The following is a 13,363-nucleotide window of genomic DNA, read 5'->3' on the forward strand; positions in this document are numbered from 1 at the left end:
TGAGAGATGTCATTAACCTTGACTTTTCTTTAGTTTCTATTTTTAAAGTCATTTGTAAATTTTTAATTTGACCTTTTAGCATTATTTCAAAATTGAATGTGACCCAAAGTGGGACATTGTGCTGTATCATTATACCACTATTATGAATAGCTGAAGTAGAACTGAACTTTGCAATTCCTGTGAGTGTGATTCATGATGTCTGCCTCTTCAGGTAAAATTTAAAGACTCATCCAGTTGTCCGCGTATTCAACTAGTGTCCTTTATATGACATTTGACTAATGGTTTGTGTGTGTGTGGAGGGGGAGGAGACAGGAAACATTGCTTTGACATAAATATCTAGATCAGGGTTTCTCAACTTGAGCATCATTGATATTTGGGGCAGAGCAGTTTCTCTCTGGTGGAGGGCGCTCTCATGCGCTGTGGGATGTTTGGAAGCATGTTTTCTCCCCAGTAGATACCAACAGCAGCCCCCCAGTATGACAACCAAAATTTCTTCAGACGTTTCAGAGCAAAATTTCGAATAGCCTCTCCTTGAGAACCGCTGTCTAGATCATCACACAAGTATGAACTGCTTAGGTGTACATCATGTGGTTATGTAGGCAAAGCCCTGGGAACCACTTATTCACACTGATGTTCCCTTACTGACAAATTATGTACTTATATAATCACTTCTGGCTCTACTCAAGTTTTTCACTGAAAGAAGAGGGAATCTTTGTACATGAAAAATCACCTGCAGGAGGCATATTTTTCTCTTCTTCAGGAATAGCCAAATCAGGTGTTCGACGAAGAAATTTATATGTTGCTAAAAATTTGTAGTTCATTTTTTAGAGGCAAATTGAATCTATTTGTCCGAAGGACGTGGCATTAATCACCAGGAAAATGTTTTTACATACACAAGATATCCTTATCCTGGGTTTTGAAATACAAAACAGTCTCACGTGTTTTACAGGAAAACAAGTCTGGTGTTGACTCATAGTTCATCTGTTTATGATGCTGTCTTCATCTGGGCAGATAGTAGAGAGAAATTACATGAGTTCTATTAAGGTTTAAACACTACCCATCTATCCCAATAGAACAGTCACAAAAAAAGATAATTTTTCTCAGTATCACCATTACCTTCAGTGTGTGTGAAATTATTACCTCCATCTACAGAAAACCAATGGACCATTTTAACTATTTATTCCACTCAAGTTGTCAAACTAAAACAGAGTGAAAATGCCAGTAATTTACAGCGAGGTCTTAACGCACTTCTAGCATATCACAGATGGAAACGCATCATAGACAGCTTTCATCAATAAGAGAAAAATAGCTGGCCAGACCAGGGTAGGCCAAAATCTATGTGGATAAGCCCTCACCAAATGGAATTCACATTTAAGTTTTCATTAAATATATTTTTTCCATCACTTTTCCTGCTGTTAAGGTTTGACAGCACTAATCTTTTATTTCTGCACCCTGAAGAGACCATCACTGGGTCTGGCACTGCAAAAGTATGTCAACGAAATGTTAATTGAATAAACGGATCGATAATAGCTAATTCTGTTTTTATCAGATAAGACTGTGACTATAATTACACAGCAGTGTGACTTGTATGTAGTGAGACAAGGAAAAACAAAGTACATCTGTGATATTTTTTGGTCTCAAAAGTTAAAATACATTGACATTTATCAAAATAAGCATCTGCTTTATAAAAGTGCATAAGGTATAAAGATGTTTGTAAGCAGAAACGCAGGTGAGACAAACTAGAGAATGACTCAAAATAGTTTAAAAACATACCTTAAAATACCTTTTTATAAAAACAATTTAAATGTAACAGGCTTATAGAATACTTGTAAAATACAAAAATAGATGTTAAGGAATTTGCTTAATTCTCATAATTCCATTTCCCGGCTATAATACAGTTTAATATATTGGCTTACTTTACATAGAAACTGTTGCAGTCAGTTCACATGATCCAACAAATATATCTGATTCTTTAAGTTGACAATATATTAGGAACATTTCTAATGTTTTAAATGTTTTAAATATTCAAACACATTATTGTGAAGATTTCACGGCAATGTACTGAGAATGGCATAACTGTATACCTATTACTGGCTCTCTCAGTTTAAAAAATATTTAATTGCTAACTATGACCTTATTTGGAAATAGAGCCATTGCTCATGTAATAAGAGGAGGTCATACTAGAATATTGTGGGCTCTCACACCATCATGACTGATGTCCTTTTTTAGAGGGGCAAAACTGGACGCAGAGACATACAGAGGTAAGGTGATATAAACAGACACAAGAACACAGCCATCCACCAGCCCCGGGGGAGAAGCCTGGGACAGACCCTTCCCTCCCAACCTCAAGGAATCAGCCTTCCTGACGCCTTGATTTTGGGCTTGTGGTTTCCTTGCATATTCTTCTAGCAAACTAACACCCAACCAACACTGCAGATCTCCCTACACAGAATTCCCTCTCCCTCACCAGTCTGACCATACCTTGACTAACACTGAAAAGTTTTATCAAGATGTTTTCATCTTCGACTGCCTTCTATTTCTTCCTGTCTATCCATCTCTATGTCCTTTCGTCCAGCCCATAGTCTTTGTAGGAGACTTTTTTTTTTTAACTTAGTTTTTTTTTAAATTATCAAGACCATTGGAATAGTAACAAAAACTACTACTGAATGGTTTCTATGTTCAGGCTTCATGCTAAATTAAACTCTTTACATTAATTATCTCCTTTATTCCATGTTAATGGACCCATGGACATGCGGTAGCATCTCTATCCTCTTCCTGTTTCGGTTTCTCACATGGGTGGTGTCCTGTGTGTTTCAGATATCCATTATGTGTTGAGGATTCTGCTACTCTGACAGAAATCTTGAAAAATGATCATGTCCCAATGTGGAGATTTAAACAGCTATACTCTAACTACTGTAGTCTTCAGAAAAGAAGATAAAAATTGGCATTTGGATGGCATTTATTCCAGGAATTGTAATTTTCTCTGAATTGAATTCCATTGGAATTTCTCTCAAAATTTCCCAGGATGTCAATTTACTGAATAAATCTCCGCCCTCTCCGCGAGCTCTAGGGAGTCAAACATTAAGTGTTCAGATGGTCCAAAAGCCAAGTGGGTTGCAAATGTTACCAGGTGAGTAACAGGAGGAGGCAAGGACGGTTATGCTGCAATCTGAGGGCGGAGCACGCAGCAGCTATTGGGAGTTGAGGAGCAGAGTCTGGTGGAAGCCAGGGTGGCAAGGACTCGGGTGTCGGGACAGGTGGCCGGGCAGTGCGTGCAGCAGGTGAGGCTGGCTTGGGCAGGCCACAGACCACTGGAGGGACTGGACTGACAGAGCAGGATCTGGGAACAGGGCAGCACAGAAGAGTGTGTGGTGAGGCAAGGTAGGATGTGTCAAGAGCAGAAAGGGAAGTTAATCAGAGGAGAATGGGCTGACAGCAGCCTTGGATTTTTGTCATTTAGGTTGCAGCTGCTGGTTAACGCAGGGCTCGTTTGGGGGAGACAGCTGTCAAAGCCTGATGTTAGCAAACCTCCTGCATAAGCACTATGCAAACACAGCCGGAGAGGAGTGTGACAGGGAGAATGAAGTTGTGTGTTTCTTCCTTTCCTTTTTTGCTCTCTAGAATCTGTTTCTTCCTATCAGGGACAGAAATTGGATTCTATTCTGAACTCTTTAAGGGACCACCTAAGAAATGTGTGCTCTCAGATTTTTAGGTTGGGAAAGATGGAAAAGCCTAAAGAACTCTGGTGTTTTAACTAAAGTTCTGAAAAGGGTGGAGACATGCATTTCTTAATTCATGCCCAGGTGTTCTCCATCTAGAATGTCTGGCCTTGGTTCATGCTTTGTAAGATTCTGCACCCAATTCCGATGCATAGGGTTTTCTCCCACACTACCAATCAGTTCTCAGGGACTAGCTGGGTGTCCTATGACTCAACTCAAATGTGACACCATCACCCGGAAATAGCATCGGATTCCACAGGTGAAAAGCACAGTCCTACAAGCCTGTCCCCATATCAGATGCTACTCCCAAGTCCAGATTGTCACCTGTACTTCTGACTCACTGGCCTGTAGAGCACAGCTTCCCACATCTACCCTCTCTGGTTTGGTTACTTTGCAAGAATAGCTTACCAAACTCAATAACCCATTTCCTCATTAGAATACTAGTTTATTACAAAAGTTATTAAATGGTAAGAATGAACAGTTAGAGAAAGAGAGATATAAGGAAAGTTTTCCAACAAAGGAGCTTCTTCTGTCCTTGTGGAGTCAGGGACCTAGTACACTGGCATATGGAAGCATTTTGGTTTACTAAACTAGCAATTCTCTAAACCCCTTCCTTTTGGGTTTTTGTAGAATCTTCATTACTTAGACATGATTGAGTCCTTGGCCATTGGTGAATGATTCAACATCTAGCCCCCTCCCCGCCCTAGAAATCATGGGGTAGGACTAAAATTTTCCAACCCTTCAATCATGGTTGATTCCCCTGACAACAAGCTCCCATCCTTAGGTGCTTTCCAAAAGGCACCTGGCATAAAAGACACATTTATGGCTTATGGCTCTTTTTGTTTAGGAAGTTACAAGTTTTTGTTGTTGTTGTTGTTGTTTTGTTTGTTTAGATTTGATTTGAGAGAGGGTGTGTATGTGTGCATGAGCAAGGGGAGAGGCAGAGGAGAGAGAAAAGTTTAAACGGACTCTGTGCTGAGCACGGAGCCTGATGCTGGGGGTGGGGGGTGACCACAGCCCTAAGATCACCAGAGCCCAAACCAAAAGTTGGACATCCAACTGAATGAGCCATTCAGGCACCCTAGGAAGTTCCAAGGTTTTTCCTAGCTTTGTGCCACAATTGGAAATGAAGACCAAATGTATATTTCTTACTATAAAGTACAATATCACACTCTTTCAGTGTAGATTTCATTGTTGCTTTCTGGTTTCATTTTTTTTCCTGCTAGAGAAACTACTAATGTTTTTCAAGTGTGACATGGATGTTTCATGCCTTCCCAGAGACTGTCTGTCTACTGCAAAGGCCCAGTGTCCTTTTATATACAGTATAAAAAAAAATTTTTTTTTTAATGCGTGAGGCTCAGTATTGAATTTGCGCAAACTGCAGCTGACAGCAGCAGCCATAATCCTGTGTGTATTTCTTCTGGGAGTTCATTAATTATATTCACAACTGTGTAGCAGTAAAAGATTATGTGCTTGGATTTCCCTAGTTTGAAGTTCATTCATCTTGTATTCTGGTAGTGCTCCTTATGCTTGCCGCTGCCACTATTCACTTCCCATTTCTTCTCCAACCACACCCAATCAAAAACTAAACATTTGCAAAGCAACCAAATTTATTTATCTAGCAGATATTTATGTTGTATCCCTTCACTTCATTCAGCAAGGATTTTCTGCTAACTTAGATATGTAGAGAAAAATGGTTGTTTCCAACAGAGCATTCATCTAATTCATTCTTTCAATCAAAATGCTCTGAGTGCTTTTTTTTTTTTTCCCCTCCTTTGTACCAGATGCTATGCTAGATGCTGGGAATATGGTGGTGAACAAAAACAGTCTCTTAGTGGCATTTACCAGGATGGGACTATAATCTAGTGATAATAGCTGTATACTTGAGGGTACCCTATGATTCCTGTCAGTTAAAACTACTGCATCATCATCCCAAGGCTGGACTTCCAAAGTCATTGAGTTTTATAAACAAATTTCTGGGGAACCTTGCAATTGCCAATGGAAGTACCAGCACTGGTATATCAAAAGTCTGGGGCTGGGTTTTCCCAGTCCATGTCTTGTACATGCAGTGAGATCTGCTGGCATCTTGTGTGTAATCAAATCCAGCCCCACTGAATTTCCTCTGATCCCACAGCATGAGAATTAATCAGCTACACAATCCTTTTCCAATCAGAAAGGGAAGCTATACACAAAGACGTATTTTCCCTACGAATGTGTATAAGATCACCATTTTGTTCAAATATTCTGCTTTGGCTTAACACTTGATAATGCTGTGGTCTTAACAGCCAGCAGGCATGGCATTTGGCTCTAACACCCTGTAATCTTGGATGAATTTACTGAGAAACTGTGCTCATTTGACTGTTAGATAAATCTTAAAAAAAACAAAATGAAACTTATTTGAAAGGGAGAGAGAGAAAGAGAGCAAGCATAGGGGGAGGGCCAGAGGGAGAGAGAGACAATCTAAGGAAGACTCCCAATTAAGCTTGGAATCTGATGCAGGGCTCAATCCTATGACCCTGAGGTCATAACCTGACCCAAAGTCAAGAATCAGATGCTTAATCGACTGAGCCACCCAGGTGCCCCATATGACAGTTTAGTTCTATGTAGCTGCAGGGCTGGCTCTCCAACAGGGATTGATGGAATCCTCCTACCCTTCAGTCCCACAGGGATGCCAGAGTCCTGGATCAAGTCCAAGGGAAGAACAGGCTCCTTCTCTCCTATCCCTCCCTTCCTCTCACACTGGCACAGTCCCGTCTGTACGCAAGGCACTAGGGATAGAAAGTTGGATAAGACACAGCTCTGCCTACTCTAGTAGGAGGACCCACAAGAATGTACCTCATTTTAATGTAACATAAAGAGTCAAAAATTACAAATAATAGCAAAGCCCTGAATTTGTATTAGGACTTCAGGATGGGATGAGGTTTAGTGAGAGAAAAGCCTGTCATGGGTAACTGTCTAGCCATTATTTGATAATAAAAACAGCTTTGTATACTTATTGTGAATACAAAACCAGATTTGAAACAGTATTACAACAAAGCAATACAGCACAGTGGTAAATGGCTCATGAAGGAAGTCTGTCAAGATTTAGTATTCTGGTGAACACAAAGGAGGAAGTGATCAGTTCTCATAGATTCTTGGAGAGGTGATATACTTGAGCTGAGTCTTGTGATATTAAGTATAGACTAGGGAGTAATTTTAGGCAAAAGGAACACCATGAAAAGAGACCAAGAGAAGGAAGGCATTTAGGAATGAGGCAGTGTGGTGCATTTGCCTAACTCCATGTTGTTTATTGATATGGATGGTGGATAGAGGACACGTTTTGGGAAAGATGATGGAAACAGGGCCAAAATCATGGAGTATTTTGTATGTAAGACTGCACAGAGGAAACTGGTGTCATACAGAAATAACAAATCTTATTTTCCATGAAGCTTTACTAATAATTCAAAAATGCAATAGTGGGGGAGAGATGTGTTAAGGAGGTGGAGAGGATTAAGGAGTGCAATGGTGAGAAGCACCAGGTGTTGTATGGAAGTGATGAATGACTAAGTTGTATAGCTGAAACCAATATTATATGTTAACTGGAATTTAAATAAAAAAAAATACAATTAATCATGACATACATGCAATAAAGAGAGAACAGCAAGATTAACACAGCTCTCCAGACTTTTCTTGCTGACTCAGGAGGTACTCAGACCAACATATTAAGTCATTAAGTAATGTATGTGGTTATATTATTTACATGAAAAGGAGCTGTTTTGTAGTCACAATTTCAATTTTATACTCCCATAGTAACATAGCTTAAGTGATGTTTTCTAGGGAGCCATGTTCCATCAATCCATAGTATTCTACGTTTGTTTACCATAAGTAGTCCTAAAAGGATTTGGTATCTCTTACTAAAAGCATTCCATAGATAAGGCTTCTTCCACTAGCAAATGACATTATTATACTTGCCATGGGGTCTATTATTATGTTACTGTCATACGTACAAGGAGATCTGGCCTCACTACCTTCTTTCCTTCCTGGGTAATTACCTGCCCAACCTCCCCAACCAAGAAATGGAGAGAATGTTTCCCAGTATGCATTTAGACTACTATAAAGGTTGGTGCTATTTATAATGGACTCCAGAGACCATCTGAATCACCGGGTCACCTGGTAAAATGTGTCTATGTGAGCCTTGCCCAGGATCTAAGGAATCAAATCTTTAAAGCTGGAGACCGGGATTTGCATTTTAAAGATGCTCACAAAGAACTCAAGATGGTAATGTAGAAAGATCCTGAACTCAGACATACTGAATCTACAACTACCTATGGAACAACTTCCTCTGGAAAAACAAAACAAAACAAAACAAAAAAAATCCCACATAAACAAACAAAAAGCAAAAATGAAGCCAAAAAACCAAACACACAGTAAACCGGGTAGGAGGCTGGGGACACCATCTCACCATAGACCTCCTCCCAGTTCTATTAACCCACAATTGGAGGGAACTCAATATCCAGAGCTGCTTCTTGTGAACAGAAGGGTTTCAGCCCCACAGTGGACACCCCAACTTCCAAGACCTACACCTGAGAAATGAATCCTCAAAACATCTGCTTCTGAAAACCAATGGGGCCACAAAACCTGAAAAGCTCAAAAGGAATGGAGAAACTGCTCTAAAAGGGTCCACACTCTTGGACTCACTCACCCCAGGGGCCACCACAAAGGCAGCCAAAGAGGCACCCAGACTCTATGTGAAAGAGGTTTATTTGCATGTCTTAAATTGCCAATCTAAAGGGCTGGCATTTAACTTAACATATATCTAGAGGCCTGTTGAAATACTCTCTTGGCTTGGAGGGTGGTGGCTGCCAACTTTGCATGTCACTATACACGTAAACCTTAGATTATTTCAAAATCCTAGATTTTTTTTTCTTTCCAGTGGGCACCATCTTTATTCTCCCTCTGCTTCTCTCCTGCAGGTTGGCACCATCTTTTTTTTCCTTCTAAGGGGTTCAATTGTCACACTTTGTCTTTTTTCTAAGCCAGCAGGCTTCATCTGCACACTCTTCCACAGCTGCGATTCAGAACACCAGTATCTTCTGGAGAAACTTTTATATATATTCACTTCCCTGTTTTTTCTTTTTTTTTTTTTTTAAGATTTTATTTATTTATTTGACAGAGATCACAAGTAGGCAGAGAGTCAGGCAGAGAGAGAGGAGGAAGCAGGCTCCCCGCTGAGCAGAGAGCCCGATGCGAGGCTCAATCTCAGGACCCTGAGATCATGAACTGAGCCGAAGGCAGAGGCTTAACCCACTGAGCCACCCAGGTGCCCCAGCTTCCCTGTCTTTTTTTTTTTTTTAAAGATTTTATTTATTTATTTGACAGAGATCACAAGTAGGCAGAGAGGCAGGCAGAGAGAGAGAGAAGGGGAAGCAGGCTCCCCGCAGAGCAGAGAGCCCGATGCGGGGCTCGATCCCAGGACCCTGGGATCATGACCTGAGCCTAAGGCAGAGGCTTTAACCCACTGAGCCACCCAGGCGCCCCCCCCCTTTTTTTTAGCTTCCCTGTTTTTTAGTGTGGTGCTCCCATCTTTATAGCTGTCATCTAAGGGACAACCCTTGATCACCTAGCCCTAGGGACCAGGGTGGTTTGCATTCCTGGGGCTATGGGACTGTAACCATAAGTTCTGGGCAGACTACCACCTCCACGGCTCTTCAGACAGCAGACTAAAACACACGTCGGGTCTTTCAAAAGGCTTATTTGCTTGTCCAGGAGAAGTGGCCCTGTCTGGAGAACATCTAGGGGCCCACGCAGGGGCTTGAAGGGAATGGAGGCTTGTAGACAAAATCTTTGTGCTCTCCTTCTGCCTTACTCCAGCTCACCAGTATCTCCTAGAAAAGAGCTTATACCCTTATCTGCAGGTCCAATTTTTACAACTGCTATGACAATACCTCCAGATACCTCCAGATCACTCAACTATGGTAAGCAGTGGGAATTATGTTCAGAAGACCCATAGGACTACAACCAATGGAGAAAGTATTCTTCAACAGCTACCACCCTTAGGGCAAGCAAGATGCAACAGATCCAGGAGCTCAATATTTCTGTAAAATAAGCCAATAATTTATCATCACAGCTGTTGCCTGAGGGGAAAGATTCTAATTATACACATCTAAGAGCTGACTGTGATCCTTTCAAGGCACCTGAAAGGATGAATGCTATCTCTGTGCTCTCCCTCTACAGTGTCCACAGCACCATTATCTCTTGGAGGGAGCTCTTACACTTATCTGGAACCCCAATTTTACTGACTGCCACCCAGAGGACCCCTCCAAATTGCCTGACTCTGAGGGCCAGTGGGAATACACTTGCAGTTCCACAGGACTGGAGATACCTAAATACTTTAAAAATACTGTCTGAGTCTGGCCTCCAATGAGACTCAATCTAGATGCTAACTGACATCCTCCCCTTTGGGACACTAACAGGTCTCAGCATACCCTCAGCTATTGGGAGCCACTAAAAATAAAATACGATGCTTAGTAAATTACAAAGGTGAGAGATAACCAAGACCAAGGTCAGTATTGAATAATAAGATTCATCGTCTACCCGAGGCCACTCATTCAAGACTGGGAGAGGTGGTTGCTTCATCTAGCATATAAACCAACATAGAGACTTCAACAAAATGAAGAAAGAGAGGAACATATCCTGAATGAAAGGGCAAGATAAAACAACCTGGGGATGGGGGTAAGGAAACTAATGAAAATTAGATAATTAATTAATAAGGAGTTCAAAATAATAGTCATAAAGGTGCTCACCAAAATTGGGAAAAGACTACAAATGCTGTGAGAACTTGAACAAAGAGATAAAAGATATAAGAAAGTATCAAAGAGAAGTCAAAGAGCTGAAGAATATGATAACTAAACTGAAAAACTAGAGGGGTTCTATAGCAGACTAAACAAAGCAGAAGAAAGGTTCAATGAATTCTTAGACAAGGAAATGGAACTCTCCCAGATGGAGTAACAAAAAGAAAAAAATGAATGAAGAAAAGTGAAGATAACATAAGAGACTTATAAAACAACATCAAGGAGAGTAGTAGTTACATTATAGAGGTCCCAGGAAAAGAGAAAGAAATAGAGGCAGAAAATGTATTTGAAAAAGTAATGAAAGTATGAAAACTTCCCTAGCTCAGGTAACAAAATAGGCATCTAGATCTAGGAAGCCTAGAGATTTCCAAAATTGGAAGGGACTAAAAGAGACCCATACCAAGACAAATTATAATTAAAAATTAAAATATTAATAGTTAAAGACAGAGAATCTTAAAAGCAGCAAGAGAAAACTTGTTGCACATAGGGGAATTCCCAAAAGACTATTTTTTTTTGTTTCTTTGTTATTTTTTTTTAAGATTTTACTTATTTGAGAGAGAGTGCACAAGTTGGGGAGAGAGGAAAGGCAGAAGGAGAGGGAGAAACAGACTCCCAATTGAGCAGGGAGCCTGACACAGGGCTCCATCCCAGGACCCTGGAATAATGACCTGAGCCAAAGGCAGATGCTTAACCCACTGAGCCACCCAGGTACCCCAGTTTTTTGTTTTTGCTTTTGTTTTTAAGAAAAAATGCAAGCCAGAAAGGAATGGCACAATATATTCAAAGTGCTGAAAAAAAAATTCTTAATGAAGAATACTCTATCTGGCAAAGTTATCATTCACAATTGAAGGAAAGATAGTTTTCTAGACAAAAAAACTAAAGGAGTTTATCACCACTCAACCAGCCTTACAAATAATATTAAAGAGATTTTTTTAAGCTATAAAGGTGCTAACAAGTAACAAGAAAACATATGAAAGTATAAATTTCACATAGTAAAGGTAGTAGACTAATCATATAAAAAGCTAGCATGGGTTAAAAGACAAAAGCAGTAAAATTAACTACAGTAATTAATGGATACACAAGCTAAAAAGATGTAAGATGTGATTCAAAAAATATAAAATAGAAGGAGGGCAAATTAAAAATGTAGAGCTTTAGAATGTGTTCAAGCTTATGTTACCAATTTAAAATAGACTGCAGAAAATATAAGTGGTTATATGTAAGACTCAGGATAACAAGACAAAAACCTATAGTATAAAGAAAGGCATATAGGCGTGCTGATAAATAAAATCATCAAACCACAAAGAATGGGAGTAAGAGAAGTAGATAGGTACACATAAGAACTATAAAACAGAAAACAGTTAATTAAATGGCATTAAGTACAGACAAACCATAAGACACTCTTAATCTCAAAAACAAACTGAGGGTTGCCCGGAGGAGGGGGTTAGGGAGAGCGTGGCTGGGTTATGGACATTGGGGAAGGTATGTGCTATGGTGAGTGCTGTGAAGTGTGTAAACCTGGCATTTCACAGACCTGTACCCCTGGGGCTAATAATACATTATATGTTAATAAAAAATTTTAAAAATGGCATTAAGTATATACCTATCAATTAATTTAAATGTAAATGGACTAAATTCTCTCATCAAAAGATACAGTGTAATCCAATGGAATGTTTTTTTTTTTAAAGACTCATCCATTTATTGCCTACACGTCACTTCAGATCTAAGACTATACATAGACTAAAAGTGATAAAAAATGACATTCCATCAAATGTAAAACAAAAGAGTGTGAGGGTATAGTTATATCAAACAAGTAGACTTTAAAACAAAGACTGTAATAATGGGCAGAGTCATAATAACATGATAAAAGTGTCAATCCAACAACAGGATATATATTTTAAAATATATATTTACCCAACATAAGAGCATCTAAATATATAAAGCAAATATTAGCAGGGAGAATTAGAATTAGAATTAGAAGAATTAGAAGAATTAGAATTAGAATTAAAATTAGAAGGGAGAACTACACAACAATCCAATAATATAAAGGGACTTTAACATCCCACTTACATCAATGGACAGATATCCAGTCAGATATCAGTAAGGAAACATCAGCCATAAGCATTAGACCTGATAGACTTAACAGATATATACAGACCATTAATCCAAAGACAACAGAATACACATCCCTCTCAAATGTATCTGAAACATTCTCCAGGATAGGTAATATGTTAGGCGACAACATAAGCCTTAATAAATTGAAAGACTGGATTCATACTAAGTCTATAAGCCATACTACCTTGAATGTACCTGATCTCATCTGAAATCATACCACGCACCATTTCCAACTATAATGCTATGAAATTAGAAATCAGCTACAAGGGGCACCTGGGTGGCTCAGTTAGTAAAGCATCTGCCTTCAGCTCAGGTTATGATCCCAGGGTCCTGGGATTGAGCCCCAAGTTGGGCTCCTGGCTGAGCAGGGGAGCCTACTTCTCCCTTTCCCTCTGCCCCTCCTCCTGCTTGTGTGTGCTCTCTCTCTGTCAAATAAAAAATATTAAAAAAAAAAATCAGTTACAAGAAAACTGGAAAATTCACAAATATGTGAAGATTAAACAACATGCTATCAAAAAACAATGGGTTAAAAAAGAAATCATAGGAGAAAAAAAAATCAGTACAACCTAAACTTATGAGATGCAGCGAAAGCAGTTCTAAGAGGGAAGTTCTAAGCAATAAATGTCCACATCAAGAAACAGGAAAATCTTGGGGCACCTGGGTGGTTCAGTGGGTTAAGCCTCTGCCTTAGGCTCAGGTCAT

Source organism: Enhydra lutris, unplaced genomic scaffold (genome assembly GCF_002288905.1).
Source record: "Enhydra lutris kenyoni isolate GAN:26980312 unplaced genomic scaffold, ASM228890v2 scaffoldscaffold10, whole genome shotgun sequence".
Lineage (NCBI taxonomy): Eukaryota > Metazoa > Chordata > Mammalia > Carnivora > Mustelidae > Enhydra > Enhydra lutris.